The 26,543-nt window shown below is 43.9% G+C and overlaps 1 long non-coding RNA gene across 2 annotated transcripts in view; it reads right to left on the minus strand.

The window, feature by feature from the left end:
• Positions 1–5,744: 5,744 nt before the first annotated feature.
• Positions 5,745–26,543, minus strand: part of LOC307185422 — a 348,734-nt gene continuing 327,935 nt past the window's right edge. Inside the window, exon 3 of one of the 2 annotated variants that reach the window (XR_013828067.1) lies at positions 5,745–5,807. This is a non-coding gene — a long non-coding RNA (uncharacterized lncRNA). Of the gene's footprint in view, positions 5,808–16,802; positions 16,866–26,543 lie in introns of those variants that run through there. The other variant, XR_013828068.1, reaches the window with a different exon arrangement.

The following is a 26,543-nucleotide window of genomic DNA, read 5'->3' on the forward strand; positions in this document are numbered from 1 at the left end:
AACCGTGTGAACAGGAGACGTGTTCAAATATGTCTCAGTTTTCCTCCCCTGGTACTCGGGTGCAACATTCCAGACGCTTTACTAACACTCTCCCCACTTGGAGGGTCAGCGCCTTTAACCTCCTGTTTGGCCTAGTTTGCAATTTCTGCGGAAGATGAACAGGAATAGGGAGAACCAATGAGAGACTAGCTAGAGGTGTCTGGACGGGCAAATTTAACTCTCATTTCCCACGAGGAAGAGGAATTAACCAAAGGCTCAGCGTGCCGTGCCGGAACCAGATTAGGGCCTGAAGCCATCCTGCGGTGTTGCGGCCAGGTCACAAGAAAGCGAGTTGAAGAAAGGAGCTCAGGGGCACTGTAATTCACAAACCTGCAGAGTTATAAATGACAGCTATCGTCCAAAAATATACTGAAGTAAGGCTGCCAAGAGGACTTGAAAGCGGGGCAGAATTGCAGGAAACCGATTTCAGGAGGTAGACTGGAATTGCATTGAAAGCATAGGAAAAGAGGCAGAACGTCCACAATGATGCACTTGGCCAAAAAGGGCGTATGTGTTTTTTCCTGAATATATTCAGGAAAAAACTCATATGCACTTTTTGGCCAACCAAGCAAACTTGCAAAGGAAATCTGCACTACAATGAAGTCTCACTTCCCCCCGGTCAAAAGGGCCATCTGAAAAAAGTGTAAAATCCAGAAAGGCAGGACACGCCATGGAGAACTGGGAGCCTTGTTATGCTGATGGGCGGGATGTAAATTGCCAACAGACACTCGGGAGAAGTGTATGGTGTTTCCTGAAACATCTAAAAAACAAAGCAACAGAGCCTAGGGCACTTCCACTTAGTGTCCTATAGCTTAGGGAAATTAAAATCAAAAAGACACAGCCACCCCAAAGTTTGGGACGCCTCTGTTTACAAGAACCTCGTTTACCGTACAAGTTCAATATCACAGAAAGTGAAAAATGGATAAAGAATTTGTGGTACTTACGTACAATGCAGTATCACTCAGCAATGAAATCTATGTCATCAGGCACGTAGCAGCATAATGAGTGGATTCAGGTACGATGATTCTAACTGAAATAAGTCACACAGAAAAAGAAACATCATAAGATATCACTAATACGCGGAATGTAAACTTGGCTACACAGGAAATGAATTCCAAACCAGAACAGGGTCTCAAATGTAGAAAACCAACTTACGCTTGCTTAAGGGGAAAGGTGAGTTGAGGTGCTGCATAAAACCAGAGATTGAAATGAGCACAGATAAAGTTCCTTAAGCCAAATATGGAATAGACAAGAGCTACTCCTTGCTCAACGAAATGGACTCAACACCCCATGTTAAACGCCTAAGAATGTACCTGACTAGTAAGTATCTTAAAACCTATGGATTGCTATGTCTCCAAAAGAGAATCAAGCGTGTGTACAGGGGCATAAACGCAGCAGTGATAGGATTGGAGAGGTTCGGTGAGCAAATGAAGACCCTTTGAAGTCATATTGCATGGTACCCATTCCACGGGTCTCAACTCTCCAGGTTTAAGGTATTCTTCCTTCAGCTAAAACATGCATGTGGAACCCAGAGTATAATCAACCGTGTGAACGGGAGACGTGTTCAAATATGTCTCAGTTTTCCTCCCCTGGTACTCGGGTGCAACATTCCAGACGCTTTACTAACACTCTCCCCACTTGGAGGGTGTGCGCCTTTAACCTCCTGTTTGGCCCAGTTTGCAATTTCTGCGGAAGATGAACAGGAATAGGGAGAACCAATGAGAGACTAGCTGGAGGTGTCTGGACGGGCAAATTTAACTCTCATTTCCCACCAGGAAGAGGAATTAACCAAAGGCTCAGCGTGCCATTTCGGAACCAGATTAGGGCCTGAAGCCATCCTGCGGTGTTGCGGCCAGCTCACAAGAAAGCGAGTTGAAGAAAGGAGCTCAGGGGCACTGTAATTCACAAACCTGCAGAGTTATAAATGACAGCTATCGTCCAAAAATATACTGAAGTAAGGCTGCCAAGAGGACTTGAAAGCGGGGCAGAATGGCAGGAAACCGATTTCAGGAGGTAGACTGGAATTGCATTGAAAGCATAAGAAAAGAGGCAGAACGTCCACAATGATGCACTTGGCCAAAAAGGGAGTATGCGTTTTTTCCTGAATATATTCAGGAAAAAACGCATACGCCCTTTTTGGCCAAGCAAGCAAGCTTGCAAAGGAAATCTGCACTACAATGAAGTCTCACTTCCCCCCGGTCAAAAGGGCCATCTGAAAAAAGTGTAAAATCCAGAAAGGCAGGACAGGCCATGGAGAACTGGGAGCCTTGTTATGCTGATGGGCGGGATGTTAATTGCCAACAGACACTTGGGAGAAGTGTATGGTGTTTCCTGAAACATCTAAAAAACAAAGCAACAGAGCCTAGGGCACTTCCACTTATGGTCCTATAGCTTAGGGAAATTAAAATCAAAAAGACACAGCCACCCCAAAGTTTGGGACGCCTCTGTTTACAAGAACCTTGTTTACCGTACAAGTTCAATATCACAGAAAGTGAAAAATGGATAAAGAACTTGTGGTACTTACGTACAATGCAGTATCACTCAGCAATGAAATCTATGTCATCAGACCCGTAGCAGCATAATGAGTGGATTCAGGTACGATGATTCTAACTGAAATAAGTCACACAGAAAAAGAAACTTCATAAGATATCCCTAATACACGGAATGTAAACTTGGCTACACAGGAACTGAATTCCAAAACAGAACAGGGTCTCAAATTTAGAAAACCAACTTATGCTTGCTTAAGGGGAAAGGTGAGTTGGGGTGCTGCATAAAACCAGAGATTGAAATGAGCACAGATAAAGTTCCTTAAGCCAAATATGGAACAGACAAGAGCTACTCCTTGCTCAACCAAATGGACTCAACACCCCATATTAAACGCCTAAGAATGTACCTGACTAGTAAGTACCTTAAAACCTATGGATTGCTCTGTCTCCGAAAGAGAATCAAGCGTGTGTACAGGGGCATAAACGCAGCAGTGATAGGATTGGAGAGGTTCGGTGAGCAAATGAAGACCCTTTGAAGTCATATTGCATGGTACCCATTCCACGGGTTTCAACTACCCAGGTTTAAGGTATTCTTCCTTCAGCTAAAACATGCATGTGGAACTCAGAGTATGATCAACCATGTGAACGGGAGACGTGTTCAAATATGTCTCAGTTTTCGTCCCCTGGTACTCGGGTGCAACATTCCAGACGCTTTACTAACACTCTCCCCACTTGGAGAGTCAGCGCCTTTAACCTCCTGTTTGGCCCAGTTTGCAATTTCTGCGGAAGATGAACAGGAATAGCGAGAACCAATGAGAGACTAGCTGGAGGTGTCTGGACGGGCAAATTTAACTCTAATTTCCCACCAGGAAGAGGAATTAACCAAAGTCTCAGTGTGCCGTGCCGGAACCAGATTAGGGCCTGAAGCCATCCTGCGGTGTTGCGGCCAGCTCACAAGAAAGCGAGTTGAAGAAAGGAGCTCAGGGACACTGTAATTCACAAACCTGCAGAGTTATAAATGACAGCTATCGTCCAAAAATAGACTGAAGTAAGGCTGCCAAGAGGACTTGAAAGCGGGGCAGAATTGCAGGAAACCGATTTCAGGAGGTAGACTGGAATTGCATTGAAAGCATAGGAAAAGAGGCAGAACGTCCACAATGACGCACTTGGCCAAAAAGGGCGTATGCGTGTTTTCCTGAATATATTCAGGAAAAAACGCATACGCCCTTTTTGGCCAACCAAGCAAGCTTGCAAAGGAAATCTGCACTACAATGAAGTCTCACTTCCCCCCGGTCAAAAGGGCCATCTGAAAAAAGTGTAAAATCCAGAAAGGCAGGACAGGCCATGGAGAACTGGGAGCCTTGTTATGCTGATGGGCTGGATGTAAATTGCCAACAGACACTCAGGAGAAGTGTATGGTGTTTCCTGAAACATCTAAAAAACAAAGCAACAGAGCCTAGGGCACTTCCACTTATGGTCCTATAGCTTAGGGAAATTAAAATCAAAAAGACACAGCCACCCCAAAGTTTGGAACGACTCTGTTTACAAGAACCTCGTATACAATACAAGTTCAACATCGCAGAAAGTGAAAAATGGATAAAGAAGTTGTGGTATTTGCTTACAAAGCAGTATCACTCAGCAATGAAATCTATGTCATCAGGCCCGTAGCAGCACAATGAGTGGATTCAGGTACGATGATTCTAACTGAAATAAGTCACACAGAAAAAGAAACATCATAAGATATCACTAATACATGGAATGTAAACTTGGCTACACAGGAACTGAATTACAGAACAGAACAGGGTCTCAAATTTAGAAGACCAACTTATGCTTGCTTAAGAGTAAAGGTGAGTTGGGGTGCTGCAAAAACCAGAGATTGAAATGAGCACAGATAAAGTTCCTTAAGACAAATATGGAATAGACAAGAGCTACTCCTTGCTCCACGAAATGGACTCAACACCGCATATTAAACGCCTAAGAATGTACCTGACTTGTAAGTATCTTAAAACCTATGGATTGCTATGTCTCCAAAAGAGAATCAAGCATGTGTACAGGGTCATAAACGCAGCAGTGATAGGATTGGAGAGGTTCGGTGAGCAAATGAAGACCCTTTGAAGTCATATTGCATGGTACCCATTCCACGGGTTTCAACTACCCAGGTTTAAGGTATTCTGCCTTTAGCTAAAACATGCATGTGGAACCTAGAGTATGATCAACCGTGTGATCAGGAGACGTGTTCAAATATGTCTCAGTTTTCCTCCCCTGGTACTCGGGTGCAACATTCCAGACGCTTTACTAACACTCTCCCCACTTGGAGAGTCAGCGCCTTTAACCTCCTGTTTAGCCCAGTTTGCAATTTCTGCGGAAGATGAACAGGAATAGGGAGAACCAATGAGAGACTAGCTGGAGGTGTCTGGACGGGCAAATTTAACTCTCCTTTCCCACCAGGAAGAGGAAATTACCAAAGGCTCAGTGTGCCGTGCCGGAACCAGATTAGGGCCTGAAGCCATCATGCGGTGTTGCGGCCAGCTCAAAAGAAAGCGAGTTGAAGAAAGGAGCTCAGGGGCACTGTAATTCACAAACCTGCAGAGTTATAAATGACAGCTATCGCCCAAAAATATACTGAAGTAAGGCTGCCAAGAGGACTTGAAAGCGGGGAAGAATTGCAGGAAACCGATTTCAGGAGGTAGACTGGAATTGCATTGAAAGCATAGGAAAAGAGGCAGAACGTCCACAATGATGCACTTGGCCAAAAAGGGCGTATGCGTTTTTTCCTGAATATATTCAGGAAAAAACGCATACGTCCTTTTTGGCCAACCAAGCAAGCTTGCAAAGGAAATCTGCACTACAATGAAGTCTCACTTCCCCCCGGTCAAAAGGGCCATCTGAAAAAAGTGTAAAATCCAGAAAGGCAGGACAGGCCATGGAGAACTGGGAGCCTTGTTATGCTGATGGGCGGGATGTAAACTGCCAACAGACACTCGGGAGAAGTGTATGGTGTTTCCTGAAACATCAAAAAAACAAAGCAACAGAGCCTAGAGCACTTGCACTTATGGTCCTATAGCTTAGGGAAATTAAAATCAAAAAGACACAGCCACCCCAAAGTTTGGAACGCCTCTGTTTACAAGAACCTCGTTTACAGTACAATTCAACATCGCAGAAGGTGAAAAATGGATAAAGAAGTTGTGGTATTTACTTACAAAGCAATATCACTCAGCAATGAAATCTATGACATCAGGCCCTTAGCAGCAAAATGAGTGGATTCATGTATGATGATTCTAACTGAAATAAGTCACACAGAAAAAGAAACATCATAAGATATCAGTAATACACGGAATGTAAACTTGGCTACACAGGAACTGAATTACAGAACAGAACAGGGTCTCAAATTTAGAAAACCAACTTATGCTTGCTTAAGAGTAAAGGTGAGTTGGGGTGCTGCATAAAACCAGAGATTGAAATGAGCACAGATAAAGTTCCTTAAGCCAAATATGGAATAGGCAAGAGCTACTCCTTGCTCAACGAAATGCACTCAACACCGCATATTAAATGCCTAAGAATGTACATGACTAGTAAGTGTCTTAAAACCTATGGATTGCTATGTCTCCGAAAGAGAATGAAGCATGTGTACAGGGGCATAAACGCAGCAGTGATAGGATTGGAGAGGTTCGGTGAGCAAATCACGACCCGTTGAAGTCGTATTGCATGGTACCCATTACACGGGTCTCAACTCTCCAGGTTTAAGGTATTCTTCCTTCAGCTAAAACATGCATGTGGAACCCAGAGTATGATCAACCATGTGAACGGGAGACGTGTTCAAATATGTCTCACTTTTCGTACCCTGGTACTCGGGTGCAACATTCCAGACGCTTTACTAACACTCTCCCCACTTGGAGAGTCAACGCCTTTAACCTCCTGTTTGGCCCAGTTTGCAAATTCTGCGGAAGATGAACGGGAATAGCGAGAACCAATGAGAGACTAGCTGGAGGTGTCTGGACGGGCAAATTTAACTCTCATTTCCCACCAGGAAGAGGAAATGACCAAAGGCTCAGCGTGCCGTGCCGGAACCAGATTAGGGCCTGAAGCCATCCTGTGGTGTTGCGGGCAGCTCAAAAGAAAGCGAGTTGAAGAAAGGAGCTCAGGGGCACTGTAATTCACAAACCTGCAGAGTTATAAATGACAGCTATCGTCCAAAAATATACTGAAGTAAGGCTGCCAAGAGGACTTGAAAGCGGGGCAGAATTGCAGGAAACCGATTTCAGGAGGTAGACTGGAATTGCATTGAAAGCATAGGAAAAGAGGCAGAACGTCCACAATGATGCACTTGGCCAAAAAGGGCGTATGCGTTTTTTCCTGAATATATTCAGGAAAAAACGCATACGCCCTTTTTGGCCAACCAAGCAAGCTTGCAAAGGAAATCTGCACTACAATGAAGTCTCACTTCCCCCCGGTCAAAAGGGCCATCTGAAAAAAGTGTAAAATCCAGAAAGGCAGGACAGGCCATGGAGAACTGGGAGCCTTGTTATGCTGATGGGCGGGATGTAAATTGACAACAGACACTCGGGAGAATTGTATGGTGTTTCCTGAAACATCTAAAAAACAAAGCAACAGAGCCTAGGGCACTTCCACTTATGGTCCTATAGCTTAGGGAAATTAAAATAAAAAAGACACAGCCACCCCAAAGTTTGGAACGGCTCTGTTTACAAGAACCTCGTATACAATACAAGTTCAACATCGCAGAAAGTGAAAAATGGATAAAGAAGTTGTGGTATTTGCTTACAAAGCAGTATCACTCAGCAATGAAATCTATGTCATCAGGCCCGTAGCAGCACAATGAGTGGATTCAGGTACGATGATTCTAACTGAAATAAGTCACACAGAAAAAGAAACATCATAAGATATCACTAATACATGGAATATAAACTCGGCTACACAGGAACTGAATTACAGAACAGAACAGGGTCTCAAATTTAGAAGACCAACTTATGCTTGCTTAAGGGTAAAGGTGAGTTGGGGTGCTGCCTAAAACCAGAGATTGAAATGAGCACAGATAAAGTTCCTTAAGACAAATATGGAATAGACAAGAGCTACTCCTTGCTCAACGAAATAGACTCAACACCCCATATTAAACGCCTAAGAATGTACCTGACTAGTAATTATCTTAAAACCTATGGATTGCTATGTCTCCAAAAGAGAATCAAGCGTGTGTACAGGCGCATAAACGCAGCAGTGATAGGATTGGAGTGGTTCGGTGAGCAAATGAAGACCCTTTGAAGTTATATTGCATGGTACCCATACCACGGGTTTCAACTACCCAGGTTTAAGGTATTCTGTCTTTAGCTAAAACATGCATGTGGAACATAGAGTATGATCAACCGTGTGATCAGGAGACGTGTTCAAATATGTCTCAGTTTTCGTCCCCTGGTACTCGGGTGCAACATTCCAGACGCTTTACTAACACACTCCCCACTTGGAGAGTCAGCGCCTTTAAGCTCCTGTTTGGCCCAGTTTGCAATTTCTGCGGAAGATGAACAGGAATAGGGAGAACCAATGAGAGACTAGCTGGAGGTGTCTGGACGGGCAAATTTAACTCTCATTTCCCACCAGGAAGAGGAAATAACCAAAGGCTCAGCAGGCCGTGCCGGAACCAGATTAGGGCCTGAAGCCATCCTGCAGTGTTGCGGCCAGCTCACAAGAAAGCGAGTTGAAGAAAGGAGCTCAGGGGCACTGTAATTCACAAACCTGCAGAGTTATAAATGACAGCTATCGTCCAAAAATATACTGAAGTAAGGCTGCCAAGAGGACTTGAAAGCGGGGCAGAATTGCAGGAAACCGATTTCAGGAGGTAGACTGGAATTGCATTGAAAGCATAGGAAAAGAGGCAGAACGTCCACAATGATGCACTTGGCCAAAAAGGGCGTATGCGTTTTTTCCTGAATATATTCAGGAAAAAACGCATACGCCCTTTTTGGCCAACCAAGCAAGCTTGCAAAGGAAATCTGCACTACAATGAAGTCTCACATCCCCCCGGTCAAAAGGGCCATCTGAAAAAAGTGTAAAATCCAGAAAGGCAGGACAGGCCATGGAGAACTGGGAGCCTTGTTATGCTGATGGGTGGGATGTAAATTGCCAACAGACACTCGGGAGAAGTGTATGGTGTTTCCTGAAACATCTAAAAAACAAAGCAACAGAGCCTAGGGCACTTCCACTTATGGTCCTATAGCTTAGGGAAATTAAAATCAAAAAGACACAGCCACCCCAAAGTTTGGGACGCCTCTGTTTACAAGAACCTCGTTTACAGTAGAAGTTCAACATCGCAGAAAGTGAAAAATGGATAAAGAAGTTGTGGTATTTGCTTACAAAGCAATGTCACTCAGCAATGAAATCTATGTCATCAGTCCCTTAGCAGCACAATGAGTGGATTCAGGTATGATGATTCTAACTGAAATAAGTCACACAGAAAAAGAAACATCATAAGATATCAGTAATACACGGAATGTAAACTTGGCTACACAGGAACTGAATTACAGAACAGAAAAGTGTCTCATATTTAGAAAACCAACTTATGCTTGCTTAAGGGTAAAGGTGAGTTGGGGTGCTGCATAAAACCAGAGATTGAAATGAGCACAGATAAAGTTCCTTAAGCCAAATATGGAATAGACAAGAGCTACTCCTTGCTCAATGAAATGGACTCAACACCGCATATTAAACGCTTAAGAATGTACCTGACTAGTAAGTATCTTAAAACCTATGGATTGCTATGTCTCCGAAAGAGAATCAAGCATGTGTACAGGGGCATAAACGCAGCAGTGATAGGATTGGAGAGGTTCGGTGAGCAAATGAAGACCCTTTGAAGTTATATTGCATGGTACCCATTCCACGGGTTTCAACTACCCAGGTTTAAGGTATTCTTCCTTCAGGTAAAACATGCATGTGGAACCCAGAGTATGATCAACCGTGTGAACGGGAGACGTGTTCAAATGTGTCTCAGTTTTCCTCCCCTGGTACTCGGGTGCAACATTCCAGACGCTTTACTAACACTCTCCGCACTTGGAGAGTCAACTCTTTTAACCTCCTGTTTGGCCCAGATTGCAATTTCTGCGGAAGATGAACAGGAATAGGGAGAACCAATGAGAGACTAGCTGGAGGTGTCTGGACGGGCAAATTAAATCTCATTTCCCACCAGGAAGAGGAGATAACCAAAGGCTCAGCGAGCCGTGCCAGAACCAGATTAGGGCCTGAAGCCATCCTGCGGTGTTGCGGCCAGCTCAAAAGAAAGCGAGTTGAAGAAAGGAGCTCAGGGGCACTGTAATTCACAAACCTGCAAAGATATAAATGACAGCTATCGTCCAAAAATATACTGAAGTAAGGCTGCCAAGAGGACTTGAAAGCGGGGCAGAATTGCAGAAAACCGATTTCAGGAGGTAGATTGGAATTGCATTGAAAGCATAGGAAAAGAGGCAGAACGTCCACAATGATGCACTTGGCCAAAAAGGGCGTATGCGTTTTTTCCTGAATATATTCAGAAAAAAAACGCATACGCCCTTTTTGACCAACCAAGCAAGCTTGCAAAGGAAATCTGCACTACAATGAAGTCTCACTTCCCCCCGGTCAAAAGGGCCAACTGAAAAAAGTGTAAATTCCAGAAAGGCAGGACAGGCCATGGAGAACTGGGAGCCTTGTTATGCTGATGGGCGGGATGTAAGTTGCCAACAGACACTCGGGAGAAGTGTATGGTGTTTCCTGAAACATCTAAAAAACAAAGCAACAGAGCCTAGGGCACATCCACTTATGGTCCTATAGCTTAGGGAAATTAAAATCAGAAAGACACAGCCACCCGAAATTTTGGAACGGCTCTGTTTATAAGAACCTCGTTTACAGTACAAGTTCAACATCGCAGAAAGTGAAAAATGGATAAAGAAGTTGTGGTATTTACTTACAAAGCAATATCACTCAGCAATGAAATCTATGTCATCAGGCCCTTAGCAGCAGAATGAGTGGATTCAGGTATGATGATTCTAACTGAGATAAGTCACACAGAAAAAGAAACATCATAAGATATCAGTAATACACGGAATGTAAACTTGGCTACACAGGAACTGAATTCCAAAACAGAACAGGGTCTCAAATTTAGAAAACCAACTTATGCTTGCTTAAGGGGAAAGGTGAGTTGGGGTGCTGCATAAAACCAGAGATGGAAATGAGCACAGATAAAGTTCCTTAAGCCAAATATGGAATAGACAAGAGCTACTCCTTGCTCAACGAAATGGACTCAACACCGCATATTAAACGCCTAAGAATGTACCTGACTAGTAAGTATCTTAAAACCTATGGATTGCTATGTCTCCGAAAGAGAATCAAGCATGCGTACAGGGGCATAAACGCAGCAGTGATAGGATTGGAGAGGTTCGGTGAGCAAATGAAGACCCTTTGAAGTCATATTGCATGGTACCCATTCCACGGGTTTCAACTACCCAGGTTAATATATTCTTCCTTCAGCTAAAACAGGCATGTGGAACCCAGAGTATGAGCAACCGTGTGAACGGGAGACGTGTTCAAATATGTCTCAGTTTTCCTCCCCTGGTACTCGGGTGCAACATTCCAGATGCTTTACTAACACTCTCTCCACTTGGAGAGTCAGTGCCTTTAACCTCCTGTTTGGCCCAGTTTGCAATTTCTGCAGAAGATGAACAGGAATAGGGAGAACCAATGAGAGACTAGCTGGAGGTGTCTGGACGGGCAAATTTAACTCTCATTTCCCACCAGGAAGAGGAATTAACCAAAGGCTCAGCGTGCCGTGCCGGAACCAGATTAGGGCCTGAAGCCATCCTGCGGAGTTGCGGCCAGCTCAAAAGAAAGCGAGTTGAAGAAAGGAGCTCAGGGGCACTGTAATTCACAAACCTGCAGAGTTATAAATGACAGCTATCGTCCAAAAATATACTGAAGTAAGGCTGCCAAGAGAACTTGAAAGCGGGGCAGAATTGCAGGAAACCGATTTCAGGAGGTAGACTGGAATTGCATTGAAAGCATAGGAAAAGAGGCAGAACGTCCACAATGATGCACTTGGCCAAAAAGGGCGTATGCGTTTTTTCCTGAATATATTCAGGAAAAAACGCATACGCCCTTTTTGGCCAACCAAGCAAACTTGCAAAGGAAATCTGCACTACAATGAAGTCTCACTTCCCTCCGGTCAAAAGGGCCATCTGAAAAAAGTGTAAAATCCAGAAAGGCAGGACAGGCCATGGAGAACTGGGAGCCTTGTTATGCTGATGGGCGGGATGTAAATTGCCAACAGACACTGGGGAGAAGTGTATGGTGTTTCCTGAAACATCTAAAAAACAAAGCAACAGAGCCTAGGGCACTTCCACTTATGGTCCTATAGCTTAGGGAAATTAAAATCAAAAAGACACAGCCACCCCAAAGTTTGGGACGCCTCTGTTTACAAGAACCTCGTTTACCGAACAAGTTCAATATCACAGAAAGTGAAAAATGGATAAAGAACTTGTGGTACTTACGTACAATGCAGTATCACTCAGCAATGAAATCTATGTCATCAGGCCCGTAGCAGCATAATGAGTGGATTCAGGTACGATGATTCTAACTGAAATAAGTCACACAGAAAAAGAAACATCATAAGATATCACTAATACACAGAATGTAAACTTGGCTTCAGAGGAACTGAATTCCAAAACAGAACAGGTTCTCAAATTTAGAAAAGCAACTTATGCTTGCTTAAGGGGAAAGGTGAGTTGGGGTGCTGCATAAAACCAGAGATTGAAATGAGCACAGATAAAGTTCCTTAAGCCAAATATGGAATAGACAAGAGCTACTCCTTGCTCAACGAAATGGACTCAACACCCCATATTAAACGCCTAAGAATGTACCTGACTAGTAAGTATCTTAAAACCTATGGATTGCTATGTCTCCAAAAGAGAATCAGGCGTCTGTACAGGGGCATAAACGCAGCAGTGATAGGATTGGAGAGGTTCGGTGAGCAAATGAAGACCCTTTGAAGTCATATTGCATGGTACCCATTACACGGGTCTCAACTCTCCAGGTTTAAGGTATTCTTCCTTCAGCTAAAACGTGCATGTGGAACCCAGAGTATGATCAACCCTGTGAACGGGAAACGTGTTCAAATATGTCTCAGTTTTCGTACCCTGGTACTCGGGTGCAACATTCCAGACGCTTTACTAACACTCTCCCCACTTCGAGAGTCAGCGCCTTTAACCTCCTGTTTGGCCCAGTTTGCAATTTCTGCGGAAGATGAACAGGAATAGGGAGAACCAATGAGAGACAAGCTGGAGGTGTCTGGACGGGCAAATTTAACTCTCATTTCCCACCAGGAAGAGGAAATAACCAAAGGCTCAGCGTGCTGTGCCGGAACCCGATTAGGGCCTGAAGCCATCCTGCGGTGTTGTGGCCAGCTCAAAAGAAAGCGAGTTGAAGAAAGGAGCTCAGGGGCACTGTAATTCACAAACCTGCAGAGTTATAAATGACAGCTATCGTCCAAAAATATACTGAAGTAAGGCTGCCAAGAGGACTTGAAAGCGGGGCAGAATGGCAGGAAACCGATTTCAGGAGGTAGACTGGAATTGCATTGAAAGCATAGGAAAAGAGGCAGAACGTCCACAATGATGCACTTGGCCAAAAAGGGCGTATGCGTTTTTTCCTGAATATATTGAGGAAAAAACGCATACGCCCTTTTTGGCCAACCAAGCAAGCTTGCAAAGGAAATCTGCACTACAATGAAGTCTCACTTCCCCCCGGTCAAAAGGGCCATCTGAAAAAAGTGTAAAATCCAGAAAGGCAGGACAGGCCATGGAGAACTGGGAGCCTTGTTATGCTGATGGGCGGGATGTAAATTGCCAACAGACACTCGGGAGAAGTGTATGGTGTTTCCTGAAACATCTAAAAAACAAAGCAACAGAGCCTAGGGCACTTCCACTTATGGTCCTATAGCTTAGGGAAATAAAAATCAAAAAAACACAGCCACCCCAAAGTTTGGAATGGCTCTGTTTACAAGAACCTCGTTTACAGTACAAGTTCAACATCGCAGAAAGTGAAAAATGGATAAAGAAGTTGTGGTATTTACTTACAAAGCAATATCACTCAGCAATGAAATCTATGTCATCAGGCCCTTAGCAGCACAATGAGTGGATTCAGGTATGATGATTCTAACTGAAATAAGTCACACAGAAAAAGAAACATCATAAGATATCAGTAATACACCGAATGTAAACTTGGCTACACAGGAACTGAATTACAGAACAGAACAGGGTCTCAAGTTTAGAAAACCAACTTATGCTTGCTTAAGGGTAAAGGTGAGTTGGGGTGCTGCATAAAACCAGAGATTGAAATGAGCACAGATAAAGTTCCTTAAGCCAAATATGGAATAGACAAGAGCTACTCCTTGCTCAACGAAATGGACTCAACACCGCATATTAAACGCCTAAGAATGTAAATGACTAGTAAGTATCTTAAAACTTATGGATTGCTATGACTCCGAAAGAGAATCAAGCATGTGTACAGGGGCATAAACGCAGCAGTGTATAGGATTGGAGAGGTTCGATGAGCAAATGAAGACCCTTTGAAGTCATATTGCATGGTACCCATTCCACGGGTCTCAACTCTCCAGGTTTAAGGTATTCTTCCTTCAGCTAAAACATGCATGTGGAACCCAGAGTATGAACAACCGTGTGAATGGGAGACGTGTTCAAATATATCTCAGTTTTCCTCCCCTGGTACTCGGGTGCAACATTCCACATGCTTTACTAACACTCTCCGCACTTGGAGAGTCAACTCTTTTAACGTCCTGATTGACCCAGTTGGCAATTTCTGCGGAAGATGAACAGGAATAGGGAGAACCAATGACAGACTAGCTGGAGGTGTCTGGACGGGCAAATTAAATCTCATTTCCCACCAGGAAGAGGAAATAACCAAAGGCTCAGCGTGCCGTGCTGGAACCAGATTAGGGCCTGAAGCCATCCTGCGGTGTTGCGGCCAGCTCAAAAGAAAGCGAGTTGAAGAAAGGAGCTCAGGGGCACTGTAATTCACAAACCTGCAGAGATATAAATGACAGCTATCGTCCAAAAATATACTGAAGTAAGGCTGCCAAGAGGACTTGAAAGCGGGGCAGAATGGCAGGAAACCGATTTCAGGAGGTAGACTGGAATTGCATTGAAAGCATAGGAAAAGAGGCAGAACGTCCACAATGATGCACTTGGCCAAAAAGGGCGTATGCGTTTTTTCCTGAATATATTGAGGAAAAAACGCATACGCCCTTTTTGGCCAACCAAGCAAGCTTGCAAAGGAAATCTGCACTACAATGAAGTCTCACTTCCCCCCGGTCAAAAGGGCCATCTGAAAAAAGTGTAAAATCCAGAAAGGCAGGACAGGCCATGGAGAACTGGGAGCCTTGTTATGCTGATGGGCGGGATGTAAATTGCCAACAGACACTCGGGAGAAGTGTATGGTGTTTCCTGAAACATCTAAAAAACAAAGCAACAGAGCCTAGGGCACTTCCACTTATGGTCCTATAGTTTAGGGAAATAAAAATCAAAAAAACACAGCCACCCCAAAGTTTGGAATGGCTCTGTTTACAAGAACCTCGTTTACAGTACAAGTTCAACATCGCAGAAAGTGAAAAATGGATAAAGAAGTTGTGGTATTTACTTACAAAGCAATATCACTCAGCAATGAAATCTATGTCATCAGGCCCTTAGCAGCACAATGAGTGGATTCAGGTATGATGATTCTAACTAAAATAAGTCACACAGAAAAAGAAACATCATAAGATATCAGTAATACACGGAATGGAAACTTGGCTACACAGGAACTGAATTACAGAACAGAACAGGGTCTCAAATTGAGAAAACCAACTTATGCTTGCTTAAGGGGAAAGGTGAGTTGGGGTGCTGCATAAAACCAGAGATAGAAATGAGCACAGATAAAGTTCCTTAAGCCAAATATGGAATAGACAAGAGCTACTCCTTGCTCAACGAAATGGACTCAACACCGCATATTAAACGCCTAAGAATGTAAATGACTAGTAAGTATCTTAAAACCTATGGATTGCTATGTCTCCGAAAGAGAATCAAGCATGTGTACAGGGGCATAAACGCAGCAGTGATAGGATTGGAGAGGTTCGGTGAGCAAATGAAGACCCTTTGAAGTCATATTGCATGGTACCCATTCCACGGGTTTCAACTACACAGGTTTAAGGTATTCTTCCTTCAGCCAAAACATGCATGTGGAACCTAGAGTATGATCAACCATGTGATCGGGAGACGTGTTCAAATATGTCTCAGTTTTCGTCCCCTGGTACTCGGGTGCAACATTCCAGATGCTTTACTAACACTCTCCCGACTTGGAGAGTCAGTCCCTTTAACCTCCTGTTTGGCCCAGTTTGCAATTTTTGCGGAAGATGAACAGGAATAGCGAGAACCAATGAGAGACTAGCTGGAGGTGTCTGGACGGGCAAATTTAACTCTCATTTCCCACCAGGAAGAGGAAATAACCAAAGGCTCAGCGTGCCGTGAGGGAACCAGATTAGGGCCTGAAGCCATCCTGCAGTGTTGCGGCCAGCTCAAGAGAAAGCGAGCTGAAGAAAGGAGCTCAGGGGCACTGTAATTCACAAACCTGCAGAGTTTTAAATGACAGCTATCGTCCAAAATATACTGAAGTAAGGCTGCCAAGAGGACTTGAAAGCGGGGCAGAATTGCAGGAAACCGATTTCAGGAGGTAGACTGGAATTGCATTGAAAGCATAGGAAAAGAGGCAGAACGTCCACAATGATGCACTTGGCCAAAAAGGGCGTATGCGTTTTTTCCTGAATATATTCAGGAAAAAACGCATACGCCCTTTTTGGCCAACCAAGCAAGCTTGCAAAGGAAATCTGCACTACAATGAAGTCTCACTTCCCCCCGGTCAAAAGGGCCATCTGAAAAAAGTGTAAAATCCAGAAAGGCAGGACAGGCCATGGAGAACTGGGAGCCTTGTTATGCTGATGGGCGGGATGTAAATTGCCAACAGACACTCGGGAGAAGTGTATGGTGTTTCCTGAAACATCTAAAAAACAAAGCAACAGAGCCTAGGGCACTTCCACTTATGGTCCTATAGCTTAGGGAAATTAAAATCAAAAAGACACAGCCACCCCAATCTTTGGGACGCCTCTGTTTACAAGAACCTCGTTTACCATACAAGTTCAACAACGCAGAAAGTGAAAAATGGATAAAGAAGTTGTGGTATTTACTTACAAAGCAATATCACTCAGCAAAGAAATCTATGTCATCAGGCCCTTAGCAGCACAGTGAGTGGATTCAGGTATGATGATTCTAACTGAAATAAGTCACACAGAAAAAGAAACATCATAAGATATCAGTAATACATGGAATGTAAACTTGGCTACACAGGAACTGAATTCCAAAACAGAACAGGGTCTCAAATTTAGAAAACCAACTTATGCTTGCTTAAGGGGAAAGGTGAGTTGGGGTGCTGCATAAAACCAGAGATTGAAATGAGCACAGATAAAGTTCCTTAAGCCAAATATGGAATAGACAAGAGCTACTCCTTGCTCAACGAAATGGACTCAACACCGCATATTAAACGCCTAAGAATGTACCTGACTAGTAAGTATCTTAAAACCTATGGATTGCTATGTCTCCAAAAGAGAATCAAGCATGCGTACAGGGGCATAAACGCAGCAGTGATAGGATTGGAGAGGTTCGGTGAGCAAATGAAGACCCTTTGAAGTCATATTGCATGGTACCCATTCCACGGGTTTCAACTACCCAGGTTAATATATTCTTCCTTCAGCTAAAACATGCATGTGGAACCCAGAGTATGAGCAACCGTGTGAACGGGAGACGTGTTCAAATATGTCTCAGTTTTCCTCCCCTGGTACTCGGGTGCAACATTCCAGATGCTTTACTAACACTCTCCCCACTTGGAGAGTCAGCGCCTTTAACCTCCTGTTTGGCCCAGTTTGCAATTTCTGCAGAAGATGAACAGGAATAGGGAGAACCAATGAGAGACTAGCTGGAGGTGTCTGGACGGGCAAATTTAACTCTCATTTCCCTCCAGGAAGAGGAATTAACCAAAGGCTCAGCGTGCCGTGCCGGAACCAGATTAGGGCCTGAAGCCATCCTGCGGTGTTGCGGCCAGCTCTCAAGAAAGCGAGTTGAAGAAACGAGCTCAGGGGCACTGTAATTCACAAACCTGCAGAGTTATAAATGACAGCTATCGTCCAAAAATATACTGAAGTAAGGCTGCCAAGAGGACTTGAAAGCGGGGCAGAATTGCAGGAATCCGATTTCAGGAGGTAGACTGGAATTACATTGATAGCATAGGAAAAGAGGCAGAACGTCCACAATGATGCACTTGGCCAAAAAGGGAGTATGCGTTTTTTCCTGAATATATTCAGGAAAAAACGCATACGCCCTTTTGTCCAACCAAGCAAGCTTGCAAAGGAAATCTGCACTACAATGAAGTCTCACTTCCCCCCGGTCAAAAGTGCCATCTGAAAAAAGTGTAAAATCCAGAAAGGCAGGACAGGCCATGGAGAACTGGGAGCCTTGTTATGCTGATGGGCGGGATGTAAATTGCCAACAGACACTCGGGAGAAGTGTATGGTGTTTCCTGAAACATCTAAAAAACAAAGCAACAGAGCCTAGGGCACTTCCACTTATGGTCCTATAGCTTAGGGAAATTAAAATCAAAAAGACACAGCCACCCCAAAGTTTGGGATGCCTCTGTTTACAAGAACCTGGTTTACAGTACAAGTTCAATATCGCAGAAAGTGAAAAATGGATAAAGAAGTTGTGGTATTTACTTACAAAGCAGTATCACTCAGCAATGAAATCTATGTCATCAGGCCCTTAGCAGCATAATGAGTGGATTCAGGTACGATGATTCTAACTGAAATAAGTCACACAGAAAAAGAAACATCATAAGATATCACTAATACACGGAATGTAAACTTGGCTACAGAGGAACTGAATTACAGAACAGAACAGGGTCTCAAATTTAGAAAACCAACTTATGCTTGCTTAAGGGGAAAGGTGAGTTGGGGTGCTGCATAAAACCAGAGATTGAAATGAGCACAGATAAAGTTCCTTAAGCCAAATATGGAATAGACAAGAGCTACTCCTTGCTCAACGAAATGGACTAAACACCGCATATTAAACGCCTGAGAATGTACCTGACTAGTATTTATCTTAACACCTATGGATTGCTATGTTTCCAAAAGAGAATCAAACGTGTGTACAGGGGCATAAATGCAGCAGTGATAGGATTGGAGAGGTTCGGTGAGCAAATGAAGACCCTTTGAAGTCATATTGCATGGTACCCATTACACGGGTCTCAACTCTCCAGGTTTAAGTTATTCTTCCTTTAGCTAAAACATGCATGTGGAACCCAGAGTATGATCAACCGTGTGAGCAGGAGACGTGTTCAAATATGTCTCAGTTTTCCTCCCCTGGTACTCGGGTGCAACATTCCAGACGCTTTACTAACACTCTCCCGACTTGGAGAGTCAGTCCCTTTAACCTCCTGTTTGGCCCAGTTTGCAATTTCTGCGGAACATGAACAGGAATAGCGAGAACCAATGAGAGACTAGCTGGAGGTGTCTGGACGGGCAAATTTAACTCTCATTTCCCACCAGAAAGAGGAAATTACCAAAGGCTCAGCGTGCCATGCCGGAACCAGATTAGGGCCTGAAGCCATCCTGCGGTGTTGTGGCCAGCTCACAAGAAAGCGAGTTGAAGAAAGGAGCTCAGGGGCACTGTAATTCACAAACCTGCAGAGTTATAAATGACAGCTATCGTCCAAAAGTATACTGAAGTAAGGCTGCCAAGAGGACTTGAAAGCGGGGCAGAATTGCAGGAAACCGATTTCAGGAGGTAGACTGGAATTGCATTGAAAGCATAGGAAAAGAGGCAGAACGTCCACAATGATGCACTTGGCCAAAAAGGGCGTATGCGTTTTTTCCTGAATATATTCAGGAAAAAACGCATACGCCCTTTTCGGCCAACCAAGCAAGCTTGCAAAGGAAATCTGCACTACAACGAAGTCTCACTTCCCCCCGGTCAAAAGGGCCATCTGAAAACAGTGTAAAATCCAGAAAGGCAGGACAGGCCATGGAGAACTGGGAGCCTTGTTATGCTGATGGGCGGGATGTAAATTGCCAACAGACACTCGGGAGAAGTGTATGGTGTTTCCTGAAACATCTAAAAAACAAAGCAACAGAGCCTAGGGCACTTCCACTTATGGTCCTATAGCTTAGGGAAATTAAAATGAAAAAGACACAGCCACCCCAAAGTTTGGGACGCCTCTGTTTACAAGAACCTCATTTACCGTACAAGTTCAATATCACAGAAAGTGAAAAATGGATAAAGAACTTGTGGTACTTACGTACAATGCAGTATCACTCAGCAATGAAATCTATGTCATCAGGCCCGTAGCAGCATAATGAGTGGATTCAGGTACGATTATTCTAACTGAAATAAGTCACACAGAAAAAGAAACATCATAAGATATCATTAATACACGGAATGTAAACTTGGCTACACAGGAACTGAATTCCAAAACAGAACAGGGTCTCAAATTCAGAAAAGCAACTTATACTTGCTTAAGGGGAAAGGTGAGTTGGGGTGCTGCATAAAACCAGAGATTGATATGAGCACAGATAAGATTCCTTAAGCAAATATGGAATAGACAAGAGCTACTCCTTGCTCAACGAAATGGACTCAACACCCCATATTAAACGCCTAAGAATGTACCTGACTAGTAAGTATCTTAAAACCTATGGATTGCTATGTCTCCAAAAGAGAATCAAGCGTGTGTACAGGGGCATAAACGCAGCAGTGATAGGATTGGAGAGGTTCGGTGAGCAAATGAAGACCCTTTGAAGTCATATTGCATGGTGTCCGTTACACGGGTCTTAACTCTCCAGGTTTAAGGTATTCTTCCTTCAGCTAAAACATGCATGTGGAACCCAGAGTATGATCAACCATGTGAACGGGAGTTGTGTTCAAATATGTCTCAGTTATCCTCCCCTGGTACTCGGGTGCAACATTCCAGACGCTTTACTAACACTCTCCCCACTTGGAGAGTCAGCGCCTTTAACCTCTTGTTTGGCCCAGTTTGCAATTTCTGCGGAAGATGAACAGGAATAGGGAGAACCAATGAGAGACTAGCTGGAGGTGTCTGGACGGGCAAATTTAACTCTCATTTCCCACCAGGAAGAGGAAATAACCAAAGGTCAGCGTGCCGTGCCGGAACCAGATTAGGGCCTGAAGCCATCCTGCGGTGTTGCGGCCAGGTCACAAAAAAGCGAGTTGAAGAAAGGAGCTCAGGGGCACTGTAATTCACAAACCTGCAGAGTTATAAATGACAGCTATCATCCAAAAATATACTGAAGTAAGGCTGCCAAGAGGACTTGAAAGCGGGGAAGAATTGCAGGAAACCGATTTCAGGAGGTCGACTGGAATTGCATTGAAAGCATAGGAAAAGAGGCAGAACGTCCACAATGATGCACTTGGCCAAAAAGGGCGTATGCGTTTTTTCCTGAATATATTCAGGAAAAAACGCATACGCCCTTTTTGGCCAACCAAGCAAGCTTGCAAAGGAAATCTGCACTACAATGAAGTCTCACTTCCCCCCGGTCAAAAGGGCCATCTGAAAAAAGTGTAAAATCCAGAAAGGCAGGACAGGCCATGGAGAACTGGGAGCCTTGTTATGCTGATGGGCGGGATGTTAATTGCCAACAGACACTCGGGAGAAGTGTATGGTGTTTCCTGAAACATCTAAAAAACAAAGCAACAGAGCCTAGGGCACTTCCACTTATGGTCCTATAGCTTAGGGAAATTAAAATCAAAAAGACACAGCCACCCCAAAGTTTGGGACGCCTCTGTTTACAAGAACCTCATTTACCGAACAAGTTCAATATCACAGAAAGTGAAAAATGGATAAAGAACTTGTGGTAATTACGTACAATGCAGTATCACTCAGCAATGAAATCTATGTCATCAGGGCCGTAGCAGCATAATGAGTGGATTCAGGTACGATGATTCTAACTGAAATAAGTCACACAGAAAAAGAAACATCATAAGGTATCACTAATACACGGAATGTAAACTTGGCTACACAGGAACTGAATTCCAAAACAGAACAGGGTCTCAAATTTAGAAAACCAACTTATGCTTGCTTAAGGGGAAAGGTGAGTTGGGGTGCTGCATAAAACCAGAGATTGAAATGAGCACAGATAAAGTTCCTTAAGCCAAATATGGAATAGACAAGAGCTACTCCTTGCTCAACGAAATGGACTCAACACCGCATATTAAACGCCTAAGAATGTACCTGACTAGTAAGTATCTTAAAACCTATGGATTGCTATGTCTCCGAAAGAGAATCAAGCATGTGTACAGGGGCATAAACGCAGCAGTGATAGGATTGGAGAGGTTCGGTGAGCAAATGAAGACCCTTTGAAGTCATATTGCATGGTACCCATTCCACGGCGTTCAACTACCCAGTTTTAAGGTATTCTTCTTTCAGCTAAAACATGCATGTAGAACCTAGAGTATGATCAACCATGTGATCGGGAGACGTGTTCAAATATGTCTCAGTTTTCGTACCCTGGTACTCGGGTGCAACATTCCAGATGCTTTACTAACACTCTCCCGACTTGGAGAGTCAGTCCCTTTAACCTCCTGTTTGGCCCAGTTTGCAATATCTGTGGAAGATGAACAGGAATAGCGAGAACCAATGAGAGACTAGCTGGAGGTGTCTGGACGGGCAAATTTAACTCTCATTTCCCACCAGGAAGAGGAATTAACCAAAGGCTCAGCGTGCCGTGCCGGAACCAGATTAGGGCCTGAAGCCATCCTGCGGTGTTGCGGCCAGGTCACAAGAAAGCGAGTTGAAGAAAGGAGCTCAGGGGCACTGTAATTCACAAACCTGCAGAGTTATAAATGACAGCTATTGTCCAAAAATATACTGAAGTAAGGCTGCCAAGAGGACTTGAAAGCGGGGCAGAATTGCAGGAAACCGATTTCAGGAGGTAGACTGGAATTGCATTGAAAGCATAGGAAAAGAGGCAGAACGTCCACAATGATGCACTTGGCCAAAAAGGGCGTATGCGTTTTTTCCTGAATATATTCAGGAAAAAACGCATACACCCTTTTTGGCCAACCAAGCAAGCTTGCAAAGGAAATCTGCACTACAATGAAGTCTCACTTCCCCCCGGTCAAAAGGGCCATCTGAAAAAAGTGTAAAATCCAGAAAGGCAGGACAGGCCATGGAGAACTGGGAGCCTTGTTATGCTGATGGGCGGGATGTAAATTGTCAACAGACACTTGGGAGAAGTGTATGGTGTTTCCTGAAACATCTAAAAAACAAACCAACAGAGCCTAGGGCATTTCCACTTATGGTCCTATAGCTTAGGGAAATTAAAATCAAAAAGACACAGCCACCCCAAAGTTTGGAACGGCCCTGTTTACAAGAACCTCGTTTACAGTACAAGTTCAACATCGCAGAAAGTGAAAAATGGATAAAGAAGATGTGGTATTTACTTACAAAGCAATATCACTCAGCAATGAAATCTATGTCATCAGGCCCTTAGCAGCACAATGAGTGGCTTCAGGTACGATTTCTAACTGAAATAAGTCACACAGAAAAAGAAACATCATAAGATATCAGTAATACACGGAATGTAAACTTGGCTACACAGGAACTGAATTCCAAAACAGAACAGGGTCTCAAATTTAGAAAACCAACTTATGCTTGCTTAAGGGGAAAGGTGAGTTGGGGTGCTGCATAAAACCAGAGATTGAAATGAGCACAGATAAAGTTCCTTAAGCCAAATATGGAATAGACAAGAGCTACTCCTTGCTCAACGAAATGGACTCAACACCCCATATTAAACGCCTAAGAATGTACCTGACTAGTAAGTATCTTAAAACCTATGGATTGCTATGTCTCCAAAAGAGAATCAAGCATGTGTACAGGGGCATCAACGCAGCAGTGATAGGATTGGAGAGGTTCGGTGAGCAAATGAAGACCCTTTGAAGTCATATTGCATGGTACCCATTCCACGGGTTTCAACTACCCAGGTTTAAGGTATTCTTCCTCAGCCAAAACATGCATGTGGAACCTAGAGTATGATGAACCATGTGATCGGGAGACGTGTTCAAATATGTCTCAGTTTTCGTACCCTGGTACTCGGGTGCAACGTTCCAGACGCGTTACTAACACTCTCCCGACTTGGAGAGTCAGTGCTATTAACCTCCTGTTTGGCCCAGTTTTCAATTTCTGCGGAAGATGAACAGGAATAGGGAGAACCAATGAGAGACTAGCTGGAGGTGTCTGGACGGGCAAATTTAACTCTCATTACCCACCAGGAAGAGGAAATAACCAAAGGCTCAGCGTGCCGTGCCGGAACCAGATTAGGGCCTGAAGCCATCCTCCGGTGTTGCGGCCAGCTCAAAAGAAAGCGAGTTGAAGAAAGGAGCTCAGGGGCACTGTAATTCACAAACCTGCAGAGTTATAAATGACAGCTATCGTCCAAAAATATACTGAAGTAAGGCTGCCAAGAGGACTTGAAAGCGGGGCAGAATTGCAGGAAACCGATTTCAGGAGGTAGACTGGAATTGCATTGAAAGCATAGGAAAAGAGGCAGAACGTCCACAATGATGCACTTGGCCAAAAAGGGCGTATGCGTTTTTTCCTGAATATATTCAGGAAAAAACGCATACGCCCCTTTTGGCCAACCAAGCAAGCTTGCAAAGGAAATCTGCACTACAATGAAGTCTCACTTCCCCCCGGTCAAAAGGGCCATCTGAAAAAAGTGTAAAATCCAGAAAGGCAGGACAGGCCATGGAGAACTGGGAGCCTTGTTATGCTGATGGGCGGGATGTAAATTGCCAACAGACACTCGGGAGAAGTGTATGGTGTTTCCTGAAACATCTAAAAAACAAAGCAACAGAGCCTAGGGCACTTCCACTTATGGTCCTATAGTTTAGGGAAATTAAAATCAAAAAGACACAGCCCCCCAAAGTTTGGAACGGCCCTGTTTACAAGAACCTCGTTTACAGTACAAGTTCAACATCGCAGAAAGAGAAAAATGGATAAAGAAGATGTGGTATTTACTTACAAAGCAATATCACTCAGCAATGAAATCTATGTCATCAGGCCCTTAGCAGCACAATGAGTGGATTCAGGTACGATGATTCTAACTGAAATAAGTCACACAGAAAAAGAAACATCATAAGATATCAGTAATACACGGAATGTAAACTTGGCTACACAGGAACTGAATTACAGAACAGAACAGGGTCTCAAATTTAGAAAACCAACTTATGCTTGCTCAAGGGGAAAGGTGAGTTGGGGTGCTGCATAAAACCAGAGATCGAAATGAGCACAGATAAAGTTCCTTAAGCCAAATATGGAATAGACAAGAGCTACTCCTTGCTCAACGAAATGGACTCAACACCCCATATTAAACGCCTAAGAATGTACCTGACTAGTAAGTATCTTAAAACCTATGGATTGCTATGTCTCCAAAAGAGAATCAAGCGTGTGTACAGGGGCATCAACGCAGCAGTGATAGGATTGGAGAGGTTCGGTGAGCAAATGAAGACCCTTTGAAGTCATATTCCATGGTACACATTCCACGGGTTTCAACTACCCAGGTTTAAGGTATTCTTCCTTCAGCCAAAACATGCATGTGGAACCTAGAGTATGATGAACCATGTGATCGGGAGACGTGTTCAAATATGTCTCAGTTTTCGTACCCTGGTACTCGGGTGCAACATTCCAGACGCTTTACTAACACTCTCCCGACTTGGAGAGTCAGTCCCTTTAACCTCCTGTTTGGCCCAGTTTGCAATTTCTGCGGAACATGAACAGGAATAGCGAGAACCAATGAGAGACTAGCTGGAGGTGTCTGGACGGGCAAATTTAACTCTCATTTCCCACCAGAAAGAGGAAATTACCAAAGGCTCAGCATGCCATGCCGGAACCAGATTAGGGCCTGAAGCCATCCTGCGGTGTTGTGGCCAGCTCACAAGAAAGCGAGTTGAAGAAAGGAGCTCAGGGGCACTGTAATTCACAAACCTGCAGAGTTATAAATGACAGCTATCGTCCAAAAGTATACTGAAGTAAGGCTGCCAAGAGGACTTGAAAGCGGGGCAGAATTGCAGGAAACCGATTTCAGGAGGTAGACTGGAATTGCATTGAAAGCATAGGAAAAGAGGCAGAACGTCCACAATGATGCACTTGGCCAAAAAGGGCGTATGCGTTTTTTCCTGAATATATTCAGGAAAAAACGCATACGCCCTTTTCGGCCAACCAAGCAAGCTTGCAAAGGAAATCTGCACTACAACGAAGTCTCACTTCCCCCCGGTCAAAAGGGCCATCTGAAAACACTGTAAAATCCAGAAAGGCAGGACAGGCCATGGAGAACTGGGAGCCTTGTTATGCTGATGGGCGGGATGTAAATTGCCAACAGACACTCGGGAGAAGTGTATGGTGTTTCCTGAAACATCTAAAAAACAAAGCAACAGAGCCTAGGGCACTTCCACTTATGGTCCTATAGCTTAGGGAAATTAAAATGAAAAAGACACAGCCACCCCAAAGTTTGGGACGCCTCTGTTTACAAGAACCTCGTTTACCGTACAAGTTCAATATCACAGAAAGTGAAAAATGGATAAAGAACTTGTGGTACTTACGTACAATGCAGTATCACTCAGCAATGAAATCTATGTCATCAGGCCCTTAGCAGCACAATGAGTGGATTCAGGTATGATGATTCTAACTGAAATAAGTCACACAGAAAAAGAAACATCATAAGATATCATTAATACACGGAATGTAAACTTGGCTACACAGGAACTGAATTCCAAAACAGAACAGGGTCTCAAATTCAGAAAAGCAACTTATACTTGCTTAAGGGGAAAGGTGAGTTGGGGTGCTGCATAAAACCAGAGATTGAAATGAGCACAGATAAAGTTCCTTAAGCAA

This window comes from Stenella coeruleoalba, assembly GCF_951394435.1.
Source record: "Stenella coeruleoalba genome assembly, chromosome: 4".
NCBI classification, from domain to species: domain Eukaryota; kingdom Metazoa; phylum Chordata; class Mammalia; order Artiodactyla; family Delphinidae; genus Stenella; species Stenella coeruleoalba.